General features: G+C 47.9%; 1 long non-coding RNA gene across 1 annotated transcript; it reads left to right on the top strand.

Moving 5' to 3' along the window:
* The first annotated feature begins 6,339 nt into the window (after positions 1-6,339).
* On the top strand, positions 6,340-6,938 carry LOC144248011 (uncharacterized). The gene is made up of 5 exons (XR_013341421.1): positions 6,340-6,414; positions 6,493-6,534; positions 6,628-6,672; positions 6,776-6,819; positions 6,902-6,938. It is a non-coding gene; the product is annotated as an uncharacterized LOC144248011 (long non-coding RNA).
* The last annotated feature ends 4,613 nt before the right edge of the window (positions 6,939-11,551 follow it).

The following is an 11,551-nucleotide window of genomic DNA, read 5'->3' as shown; positions in this document are numbered from 1 at the left end:
GATTAAGTACCTCAGAGAAAGGCAAGCCTAGCACGTACTTAACCTTTATGCTGCCCAGGAGCCTATTGTTTTTCTTATTTTTATTTATAATATAGTTAGTCCTAATTAGTAGCCCTAAGGAGACTTAAACTGTTCATATAATTAGTACTTTTCTCCACCCTTAGTCTCAGGTTGAGTACTACTTAGTAGTCACTGAGGAATAATTATATAAGTTAACAGCAAATCACCCAACTTATCTAGATATGCTGCCTAAAAACAAAGTTTTATTTCTTACCAGTTTTTTTGCCCTTTTGCTCCAAGCAGTTGTAGAAAAAAGAAAGAGCTGTCATTTCCCTGAAGAGTTTTCTTCTATATCCAGCCCTTTATTCTCCTTGAATTCAAGCCAGAGGAGCCAAATAGCCACAGCTCCTCAGATGGCTTTTATACTCTGTGGGGTTTGCCCCCTCCCTTTTCCCAGGTGCCACGGGAACGAGAGGCGGGCCCAATCAGGGGTATATTAACCCCAGCCTTTCCCAAGGGGCTTCATTCCCTCAGTGGGATCAGCTGGGGTAAGAGCTCTCCTCTCATTCAGGTGAAGAGGCTCCTTTAGCTTAGCTTGTTCTCTGCAGCTGCTTTTGGGCTTCTAATGCAACAGAGACTTTGAAGATACTGCAAAGAAAACAACGTTGAACACAGGGAGTATTTAAATTCACAGTTTGGGGTTGAGTATTCAGGGCTGGTAAGGTGCTTTTGTAATTTCTGATTTTTTTCTTCTTTTTTTAGGAGGAGGGCAACTTCCAGTAATTGCAGTTTGTGTCGAGTGTAACATTTTTCCAGCAGATTCATCACGACGCAGAAGGCATCCGCACTGTGTCAAAGATGATGTGTGAGACGGCGGCTTCAGGTGAGTTGAGGATTGTGACTAGGAGAGGGAGAGTAAGCAGGGTACCGAGTTAGGAGTTATCCCGGCGGGGGTTTGCAGGCAGTAGGGTGAGAAACGGTGTGTATCTGCAAGGCTTTTCACAAGCATAGCAGAGGCATCCACGTGTCATATGGCACACAAGCTCATCCACCGAACTCACACAAATGCCATGTAGCTTTGCCTCTCTAACCCCCGTGCCACTCATCATAACAGCCATACCTTAGACTGAGGATGAGGCCGGAGACTTGAACACCCAGGCACACTCAGGAGAGGATAAGTAACTGACTTGCTGAGATTCGGCCCACATAGCACGAAACACAACCATTGATTTTCCCATTCTTTATTTTAGGAGACTAAGAGGCTAACAGGCTATCTCCTCTGAGCCAGACTCATTTCAGGTCCAACGTGGATTCACATCACCAGTCATCCAAAAGATAAGTCAGGGCCAGGGCCTGGAGATGGGAGCAGTGTCTTCCTTCTGCACCCGATGGGGATTTTCATCCCCTGATACGTGCAAGATAAGTGCAGGGCTACAACCCACAGAGGGAATGGAAGAGAGGTGCCGGGTGGGACTCCCCAGGAGGGGTTTTTGAGTCAATTTTGGAGATGGGGATGCCCAAGAAGGGTCTCCTAAGGCCACCTAAAGGGAAAGCGTCTGTTTTGATCTCAGTGCTGAGCTGCTCAGGGCAGAGCAGTGCTGGCGTGTGTCCTGTCAATTGTCTCTGGTGCACCCTATTATCTTTGCATCTCTCAGTCCTTTTTTCTCCTCAAAAGCTCTCTCTCCCTGTCCTGTGTCACGGGTGTCTGCACATATTTTTCCTGGAGCTGCTCTGCCCTGCTGCATAGCCTGTATTAGCACAAGTCCTGGGGACTTGAAATTTGTAATGCCGGGTGTAGTTGGGCTCTAGATTGTATCAGGAGTTTGCCATAACATGTTTGGTGATGCTAAGTTGTCCTGCACCCGTTTGACACTAGTCCTAACTTCCTTTCAGATGCTGACAATTCAAATCTGTGGCAGAGGGCCTCAGTCCTGGGGGAGGGTGTTTCCATGAGCAGGTCAGTCATTGTTTGCATTTGCAGGGGAAGCCTAAATGGTGACTGTATTACAGCAGTGTTCTTTGCCTTTATTTTCAGGAGGTCCAGGCAGACAGCAGCAGTCAAGGCCAAGTGTGCCAGGTGAGCAGTGGACCAAAGCAGTTGTTTTTGCTCAGCTTTTACTTTTTGATTCAACTGTAAGCATCCATTCTTGTTTGTGTGCTTTAGGGAATCCACTCAGAGTATGCCAAGCCCCTGTCCCCAACAGCTGATGGCCTGGATTTCTTGTGCTTGTGAGCCTTCAGGAAGTATTGCTGGACTCTGAGATGAAGCCTTGAAATTTTGTATTTCACGATGGCAGCCAGGTAGCCTTCGGCAATGGCAGAGGAGTTGCGGTGAGTCGCCGAGGTAGGGAGGGGGAGCCAAGCTCCTCTTAGGTTTCAGCAATGCCGAGTCACTTTGTCTCTTCTTAACCCAGGCAGATTCTGCGATGACGGTGGCAGCCTCCAAGCCTGGCCAAAGTGAGCGGCCCGAGCATTCTTAGGAGAACGGTGAGTAGCGGGATTGCTGGGCTTTGTCCATTGTGCAGCTAAGATCATGCAGTGATGTTTGGTGTTCTCGATTGTAGCTGAGCACGGGACCACAGCCCGGTGACCATAGGACATTCCCTGCAGGCGAGGCAGCCTCCATTGGATTCTCATCCCCAGATGCCTGAGAGATAAGTATAGGGCTAAGGTCCACAGAGGGGATTAAAGTAGGGTGCTGGGAGGGCCTTTAGGATCAGCTTTGGGGGCAGGGATGTGCAAGAAGTGTCCCCTTAGGCCAGCTAAAGGGAAAGTGTCTGTTTTGACCACAGTGCTGAGGTGCTCAGGGCAGAACAGTTCCGGTGTGTGTCCTGTCACTTGTCTCTGGTGCACTGTGTGTTCTTTGGGTCTCTCGGTCCTTTCTTCTCCTCAAAAGCTCTCTCTCCCTGTCCTGTGTCACGGGTGTCTGCATGTATTTGTCCTGCAGCTGCTCTGCCCTGCTGCGTAGCCTGTAATAGCACAAGACCTAGGGACTTGAAATTTTTAATGCAGGATGTAGTTGGGCTCTAGATTTTATGGGGAGATAGACATAAGATGTTTGGTGATGCTAAGTTGTCCTGCAGCCATTTGACACTAGTCCTAACTTCCTTTCAGATGCTGACAACTGAAATCAGTGGCAGAGAGCCCCAGTCCTGGGTGTGGTTTTTCCTATGTGCAGGTCAGTCATTGTTTGCATTTGCAGGGGCAGCCTCAATGGTGACCGTGTTACAGCAGTGTTCTTTGCCTTTATTTTCAGGAGGTCCAGGCAGACAGCAGCAGTCAAGGCCAAGTGTGCCAGGTGAGCAGTGGACCAAAGCAGTTGTTTTTGCTCAGCTTTTACTTCTTGCTCAGCTTTTAGTTTTTGATTCAACTGTATGCATCCATTCTTGTTTGTGTGCTTTAAGGAATCGACTCAGAGTATGCCAAGCCTTTTTGACCGACAGCCGATGGCTTGGATTTCCTGTGCTTGTGAGCCTTCTGGAAGTATTGCTGGACTCTGAGATGAAGCCTTGAAATTTTGTATTTCACGATGGCTGCCAGGTAGCCCTTGGCACTGGCTGAGGAGTTGCGGTGAGTCGCTGAGGTAGGGAGGGGGAGCCAAGCTCCTCTTAGGTTTCAGCAATGCCGAGTCACTTTGTCTCTTCTTAACCCAGGCAGACCCTGCGATGACGGTGGCAGCCTCCAAGCCTGGCCAAAGTGAGTGGCCCGAGCATTCTTAGGAGAATGGTGAGTAGTAGGATTGCTGGGTTTTGTCCATTGTGTAGCTAAGATCTTGCAGTGATGTTTGGTGTTCTCAATTGTAGCTGAGCACGGGACCACAGCCCGGTGACCATAGGACATTCCCTGCAGGCGAGGCAGCCTCCATTCACATGCGACATGGATTGTCATCCCCAGATGCCCAAGAGATAAGTATAGGGCTCAGACCCATAGAGGGATGAAAGAGGGTGTGCTGGGAGGGCCTTTTGAATCAGCTTTGGGAGCGGGGATGTGCAAGAATTGTCCCCTTAGGCCAGCTAAAGGGAAAGTGTCTGTTTTGATCACAGTGCTGAGGTGCTCAGGGCAGAGCAGTTCCGGTGTGTGTCCTGTCAATTGTCTCTGGTGCACTCTGTGATCTTTGGGTCTCTCAGTTCTTTCTTCTCCTCAAAAGCTCTCTCTCCCTGTCCTGTGTCACGGGTGTCTGCATGTATTTTTCCCGGAGCTGATCTGCCCTGCTGCATAGCCTGTAGTAGCGCAAGTCCTGGGGACTTGAAATTTGTAATGCCGGGTGCAGTTGGGCTCTAGATTGTATTAGGATATTGACATAACATTTTTGGTTCTGCTAAGTTGTCCTGCAGCCATTTGACACTAGTCCTAACTTCCTTTTAGATGCAGACAGTCCAAATCAGTGGCAGAGGGCCCCAGTCTTGTGTGGAGATTTTCCCATGAGCAGGTCAGTCATTGTTTGCATTTGCAGGGGCAGCCTAAATGGTGACCGTGTTACAGCAGTGTTCTTTGCCTTTATTTTCAGGAGGTCCAGGCAGATAGCAGCAGTCAAGGCCAAGTGTGCCAGGTGAGCAGTGGACAAAAGCAGTTGTTCTTGCTAAGCTTTCCGTTTTTGGTGTGACTCTAAGCATCCATTCTTGTTTGTGTGCTTTAGGGAATCGACTCGGAGTACGCATACATCTGTCACCAACTGGCTGATGGATCAGGTTTCATGCACTTTGGATCTCTCTGGAAGCATTACAGGACCCTGTGACGGAGCCTTCCAATCCTGCATTTCAAGGTCCCATCTGAGTAGCCCTGAGGAATGGCTGCAGAGTTGCGGTGAGTCCCGGAGGTAGGGAGGGGGGTGTGAGAGTACAGTCATGTTTCAGCAATGTCATGTCGCCTTGTCTCCACTTAACCTAGGCGTACCCTGCAATGACGGCGACGGAATCCAAGCACGTCTGAAGCGTGCAGGCCAAGAACCCGGGCATTCTGAGGAGGATGGTGAGTAGCAGAATTACAAGTTTTTGGCCAATGTGCTGTTCAGACCGTGCACTGATGTTTAGTTTTCTTTGTCTTGGCAGACCCAGAGGTGACAGCTGGAACTTAGCAGACAGGCAGATGGCCACCTTCTACACTCAAGAGGGATTTGCATCCCCAGCTGCGTGCAAGATAAGTGGAGGGTTATGACCCACAGAGGGGATGAAAGAGGGGTGCTGGGTTGGGACTTTCTAGAAGGGGTTTTTGTGTCAGTTTTGGAGACGGGGATGTGCAAGAAGCATCTCCTTAGGCCACCTAAAGGGAAAGTGTCTGTTTTGACCACAGTGCTGAGGTGCTCAGGGCAGAGCAGTTCCGGTGTGTGTCCTGTCACTTGTCTCTGGTGCACTCTGTGTTCTTTGGGTCTCTCGGTCCTTTCTTCTCTTCAAAAGCTCTCTGTCCCTGTCCTGTGTCACGGGTGTCTGCACATATTTTTCCCGGAGCTGCTCTGCCCTGCTGCATAGCCTGTAATAGCACAAGTCCTGGGGACTTGAAATTGGTAATGCCGGGTGTAGTTGGGCTCTAGATTGTATCAGGAGTTTGCCGTAACATGTTTGTAATTTGAGCAAAGGACCACAGCCCAGTACTCTCATGTTTCAGCAATGCCATGTTGTCTTGTCTCCACTTAACCTAGGTGTACCCTGCGATGATGGCATCAGAGTCCAAGCACGCTTGAAGCGTGCAGGCCAGGAACCCAGGCATTCTGAGGAGGACGGTGAGTAGCAGAATTACAAGTTTTTAGCCGATGTGCTGCTAAGACCGTGCACTGATGTTTAGTTTTCTCTCTCTTGGCAGACCAAGAGGTGACAGCTGGAACTTAGCAGACTGGCCGATGGCCACCTTCTACACTCAAGAGGGATTTGCATCCCCAGCTGCGTGCAAGATAAGTGGAGGGTTATCACCCACAGAGGGGATGGAAGTGGGTGCTGAGTTAGGACTTCCTGGAAGGGGTCTTTGTGTCAGTTTTGGATAAGAGGATGTCCAAGAAGTGTCTCCTTCAGCCACCTAAAGGGAAAGTGTCTGTTTTGACCACAGTGCTGAGGTGCTCAGGGCAGAGCAGTTCCAGTGTGTGTCCTGTCACTTGTCTCTGGTGCACCCTATTATCTTTGCATCTCTCAGTCCTTTTTTCTTCTCAAAAGCTCTCCCTGTCCTGTGTCACGGTGTCTGCGTGTATTTTTCCCGGAGCTGCTCTGCCCTGTTGCATAGCCTGTAACAACACAAGTCCTGGGGACTTGAAATTGGTAATGCAGGATGTAGTTGGGCTCTAGATTGTATGGGGATATTCATATAACTTTTTGGTGCTGCTAAATCTTCCTGCAGCTGTTTGACACTAGTCAAGTTCCTTTCAGATGCTGACGGTTCAAATCTGCGGCAGAGGGCCCCAGTCCTGGGGGAGGGTGTTGCCATGAGCGGGTCAGTCATTGTTTGCATTGGCAGGGGAAGCCTCAATGGTGAATGTGTTACCACAGTATTCTTTGCCTTTATTTTTAGGAGGTCCAGGCAGACAGCAGCAGTCAAGGCCAAGTGTGCCAGGTGAGCAGTGGACAGAAGGAGTTGTTCTGAATCAGGTCTCAATTTCTGGTGCAATTCTAAGCATCCATTCTTGGTTCCTTTGTTTTATTTTAGGCAGTCGTCTTGCAAGATGTCTCCGGTCCGGATGTCCAAGGCCAGGTGGGTTCAAGTGTAAGGTCTGGGTGTGTATATTTTTCAGGTCAGGGGCATGTTGTTTTCACAGTTTCTGAGTGTGGGTTTTTTTTGCTTTGTGTTTTTGCAGGTGCTGTCGCTGCCCGAGCTGTGTGAAGGAACAGAGGCGAGCGGGTGAGTTGGCATTTAGGCACGGTGACTCACAGGTGACCGTTACGCAGCAGCATGTTTAAGCGTGTACCTTTTTGTTTTCCAGGTATCCTCCAGGCAGCCGGTGGAGTCAAATTGAGATTTCAGGTGAGCCGGGGTGGCAGTGTGTCGGAGTTTCGGGGATTTCTCTTTTTGTGTGCACTAGTTGAATTTTCTGTTTTGTCTTAGGTACCCTGAGGAGGAGCGTAGCTGAAGTTTGGAAACGGGAGCACCGAAGCTGATGCAGAGAACGTCTCGCCGTCCACATCCAACTGACATGGGATTCCATCCGGTCATCTTGCAAAAGCTAAGTGCTGGGGCCAGTAGGTGGGAGCTGGGGGGGAAAACCTTTACTAGCGCAGGAGGCTATTTGATGTTAGCTTAGAGAAGACGCCCATAGTGGGACGGGCCCCTCGGCAGGGAGAGGGTTTCTCCTCAGCCCCCCCCAGAGTCGTCGCCGGGCAGGGCAGTTCCGATCCCTATCCGCGTTCTCGTGACGTTCGCATCGGCGGCCTTCTTCAACTCTCGACGTCGTCGTGGATCTCTTCACCGTAGGAGCGCGCCTTCACGTCCGCAGCTATAGCCACGGTCACCCCGTAGTCATTTCTTCCTTCTCTAGGCCTACTGAGCTTCTTAGGCTTCCTCTTAAGTGCTTTGGCACTAACATCTTGAAAGGAGTTACACATCATCATCAAGTGCTACTGCCCTAGGGCTCTCTTTCCTTTGGCATCATCAGCCCATGGCTCATCTTGGGCTAGGAATCTTGGGTCCATAAGGTGAAATTGCCAGGCAGTTTCCACTTTTGTCCGTGTCCCGTTGTCCGTGTCATAGGCCTTTGCTACATCTCCATGCTTTAGCAGCATCATTTTTTTTGCCGTATCGGCCATATTTTGCTCACATACCTTTCCGGATATCAATTATTCCGGCATCTTTACATATTTACTTTTTGGGACCGAAAGATGTACACGAGATGTTCTCATTCATCTTCATTCTCAGTTTTGGTAGCCTTTCTCTCGGACTTCCGTACGGAGCTTATTAGCCCCTCATCACCTGACCACAGTAGTTCTGTAGCATCTGCCTTCTCAAAGGATACAGGGCTTAAAAATTAGTCTTCTGGAGAATTGTATCAAGTCCTCACTTATCTCTTATCTCCGTCAGCTTATGTCTCGCCTACCTACGTCGGCTTATATCGTACATGCGCATGTTACGCCTACCTAGGTTGACTTATGTTGTTTGCGCTTATACTGTACGTACCTAATGTTGGCTTATGTTGTTTGCGCTTATACTGTATGTACCTAATGTTGGCTTATGTTGTTTGCGCTTATACTGTACGTACCTAATGTTGGCTTATGTTGTTTGCGCTTATACTGTACGTACCTAATGTTGGCTTATGTTGTTTGCGCTTATACTGTATGTACCTAATGTTGGCTTATGTTGTTTGCGCTTATACTGTATGTACCTACCTTGGCTTATGTTGTTTGCGCTTATACTGTACGTACCTAATGTTGTCTTATGTTGTTTGCGCTTATACTGTACGTACCTAATGTCTTATGTTGTTTGCGCTTATACTGTATGTACCTAATGTTGGCTTATGTTGTATGCACCTCTGTTGTGCCAATTAGGATCGGAGCTGCCTTGCCCGGCCACGTAGTCACGCTTAGGTAGAGCAGTTATAAAACTTTGCCATTCATCTGTCCTCTACGGGGTTTCGGGTACAACAGCGATGGGCCCAGAGTCTGTATAGCTCCTAGCTCTCAGATAGTCAGTCATTGACCGCCTCCCCTTGTCTCATAGGTCGCCAGGTGCCTACAGAATTTCCCGGAATCTACCATTTGACATCGAGGCGCTGCGGTCAGAAGATGCGTTTAAGCATATTCTTCAGCGTATTCTTTCACGTAAGGGTGGCAGCCAGCCTGTCAGCAGAAGAACGTGTGAGAGTGCGATTGTCTGTGTCTGTCTGTAAGGGTTTGTGTGTACTTGTGTCTGCAGCTGTGTGTCTGCAGCAGTTATAACCTTGTGCGTATTGCCTTTCAGGTTTTTCCACTCATTTTTAAATTTAGAATAAAAAATCCCCAGCCGGGGGGTTTTTTTTTTTTCCCCCCGGCTGGGTTTTTTTTTCCTCGGTCCCGGCCGGTCAGCGAGGCGACGTTCATCGCCAAAGTTAGGGCGTCGACCGCCCCGGGACCGAGGTTTTCGTCAGGCAGGAGGATTTTTTGGGAGTCTCCAGGGAGCCACGTTCCCGAGGAGCGACGACGCCTCAGGTGTCAGAATGCAGTTGCAGCGAATGTGAGTTTGTGCGCAACAGGAAGGGGGCGTGCAGGTCGGCCGAGAGTTTCGTGCCGTTTTTGTTCTGGGCGTGTCATAACAATAAAAGCGTAAAGGGCTTGTCTGAAATGGTTATATTGCATCAATATGTATTTGGCTTGTAGTACATTATATTGTTCTGTATCTGCAGTTGTTCCTGTCTTTTGATGTATTTTGCTGTATGTAAATTGTACTTGTACTTGTGTGCCCAGGTACGATGTATTTTTAATTGTATTTGTATCTGTACTCACATTTGTATACCTTGTTTCCCTGTGTATTGCTGAAGTTTAAATTAAAGGAATAAAGATTAATCAGCCCTAATAACAATTCCCCTTACCCTCTGCCCCGCCCACCATTCGTGTCCCGTCTTTCTTCGGTGTGGTCGCGTCATCATTTTAACCCTATTCCTCCCTCTGCCTCTTACTTTCCTCTTTAGTCTATTCCTCACTTTATCCTTCCACATCTAACTCTTTCTCTGTCTCTGGCTGTGTTTCCTTTGTTTCCATTTCTAACACATCTCTATGTTTCTCTAACCCTGTCTATTTTTTCTAGTCCTCTACATGTATTTCCCCATGTCTCTTTGTATGTCTCTTTCAATCTAGGTTTCACTGCATTTTCTTCTTCTTTTTTTTTTTCTCTTTGTCACCCTTTGTCTTTCTAACACTTGCTATCCTTTTCTTTGTCTCTAACACTTTTTTGTTTTCTGTCTAACTTTAACTCTTTTGTCTTTCTAACTCTCTATTTCTTTCCCTCTCGAACCCTACCTTTTGTTCCGTCTCTATTTCTTTTTTTCCTCGCCCATTTCCTTTTCTCTTTCATTTCAAGCGCTTCCTTTTCTGTTTGCGTTTCACTCTTTTTCTCTTTACTCTTTCTGATCTGACTTTTTTGGTTTTTCTTTTCTCTCTAACTCTTTCATTTTTCTTGCTCTGTGTCCTCCTCACTCTCTCCTCTTGTTCTCATGGTCTCTTCTTCTTATTCTTGTGACTCTCTCCTCCCTGCTCTCTCCTCTTGTTCTCACTGTCTCTTCTTCTTATTCTACTCACTCTCTCCTCCTCACTCTCTCTTCTTATTCTTCTCACTCTGACTCTCTCCTCTTGTTCTCACTGTCTATTCTTCTTCTTCTTCTTCTCACTCTCTCCTCCTCACTCTCTCTTCTTATTCTTCTCACTCTGACTCTCTCCTCCCCGCTCTCTCCTCTTGTTCTCACTGTCTATTCTTCTTCTTCTTCTTCTCACTCTCTCCTCCTCACTCTCTCTTCTTATTCTTCTCACTCTGACTCTCTCCTCCTCACTCTCTCCTCTTGTTCTCACTGTCTCCTCTTCTTCTTCTTCTCACTGTCTCCTCTTCTTCTTCTTCTCACTCTCTCCTCCTCACTCTCTCTTCTTATTCTTCTCACTCTGACTCTCTCCTCCCCGCTCTCTCCTCTTGTTCTCACTGTCTATTCTTCTTCTTCTTCTTCTCACTCTCTCCTCCTCACTCTCTCCTCTTATTCTTCTCACTCTGACTCTCTCCTCCTCACTCTCTCCTCTTGTTCTCACTGTCTCTTCTTCTTCTTCTTCTCACTGTCTCCTCTTCTTCTTCTTCTCACTCTCTCCTCCTCACTCTCTCTTCTTATTCTTCTCACTCTGACTCTCTCCTCCCCGCTCTCTCCTCTTGTTCTCACTGTCTATTCTTCTTCTTCTTCTCACTCTCTCCTCCTCACTCTCTCTTCTTATTCTTCTCACTCTGACTCTCTCCTCCTCACTCTCTCCTCTTGTTCTCACTGTCTCTTCTTCTTCTTCTTCTCACTGTCTCCTCTTCTTCTTCTTCTCACTCTCTCCTCCTCACTCTCTCTTCTTATTCTTCTCACTCTGACTCTCTCCTCCTCACTCTCTCCTCTTGTTCTCACTGTCTCCTCTTCTTCTTCTTCTCACTGTCTCCTCTTCTTCTTCTTCTCACTCTCTCCTCCTCACTCTCTCTTCTTATTCTTCTCACTCTGACTCTCTCCTCCCCGCTCTCTCCTCTTGTTCTCACTGTCTATTCTTCTTCTTCTTCTTCTCACTCTCTCCTCCTCACTCTCTCTTCTTATTCTTCTCACTCTGACTCTCTCCTCCTCACTCTCTCCTCTTGTTCTCACTGTCTCCTCTTCTTCTTCTTCTCACTCTCTCCTCCTCACTCTCTCTTCTTATTCTTCTCACTCTCTCTCCTCCTCACTCTCTCCTCTTGTTCTCACTGTCTCTTCTTCTTCTTCTTCTCACTGTCTCCTCTTCTTCTTCTTCTCACTCTCTCCTCCTCACTCTCTCTTCTTATTCTTCTCACTCTGACTCTCTCCTCCCTGCTCTCTCCTCTTGTTCTCACTGTCTATTCTTCTTCTTCTCACTCTCTCCTCCTCACTCTCTCCTCTTATTCTTCTCACTCTGACTCTCTCCTCCTC

This window comes from Lonchura striata, chromosome 37 (assembly GCF_046129695.1).
Source record: "Lonchura striata isolate bLonStr1 chromosome 37, bLonStr1.mat, whole genome shotgun sequence".
Classification (NCBI taxonomy): domain Eukaryota; kingdom Metazoa; phylum Chordata; class Aves; order Passeriformes; family Estrildidae; genus Lonchura; species Lonchura striata.
The sequence above is the reverse complement of the archived record's forward strand: the minus strand, read 5'-3'. Positions and strand labels throughout refer to the sequence as shown.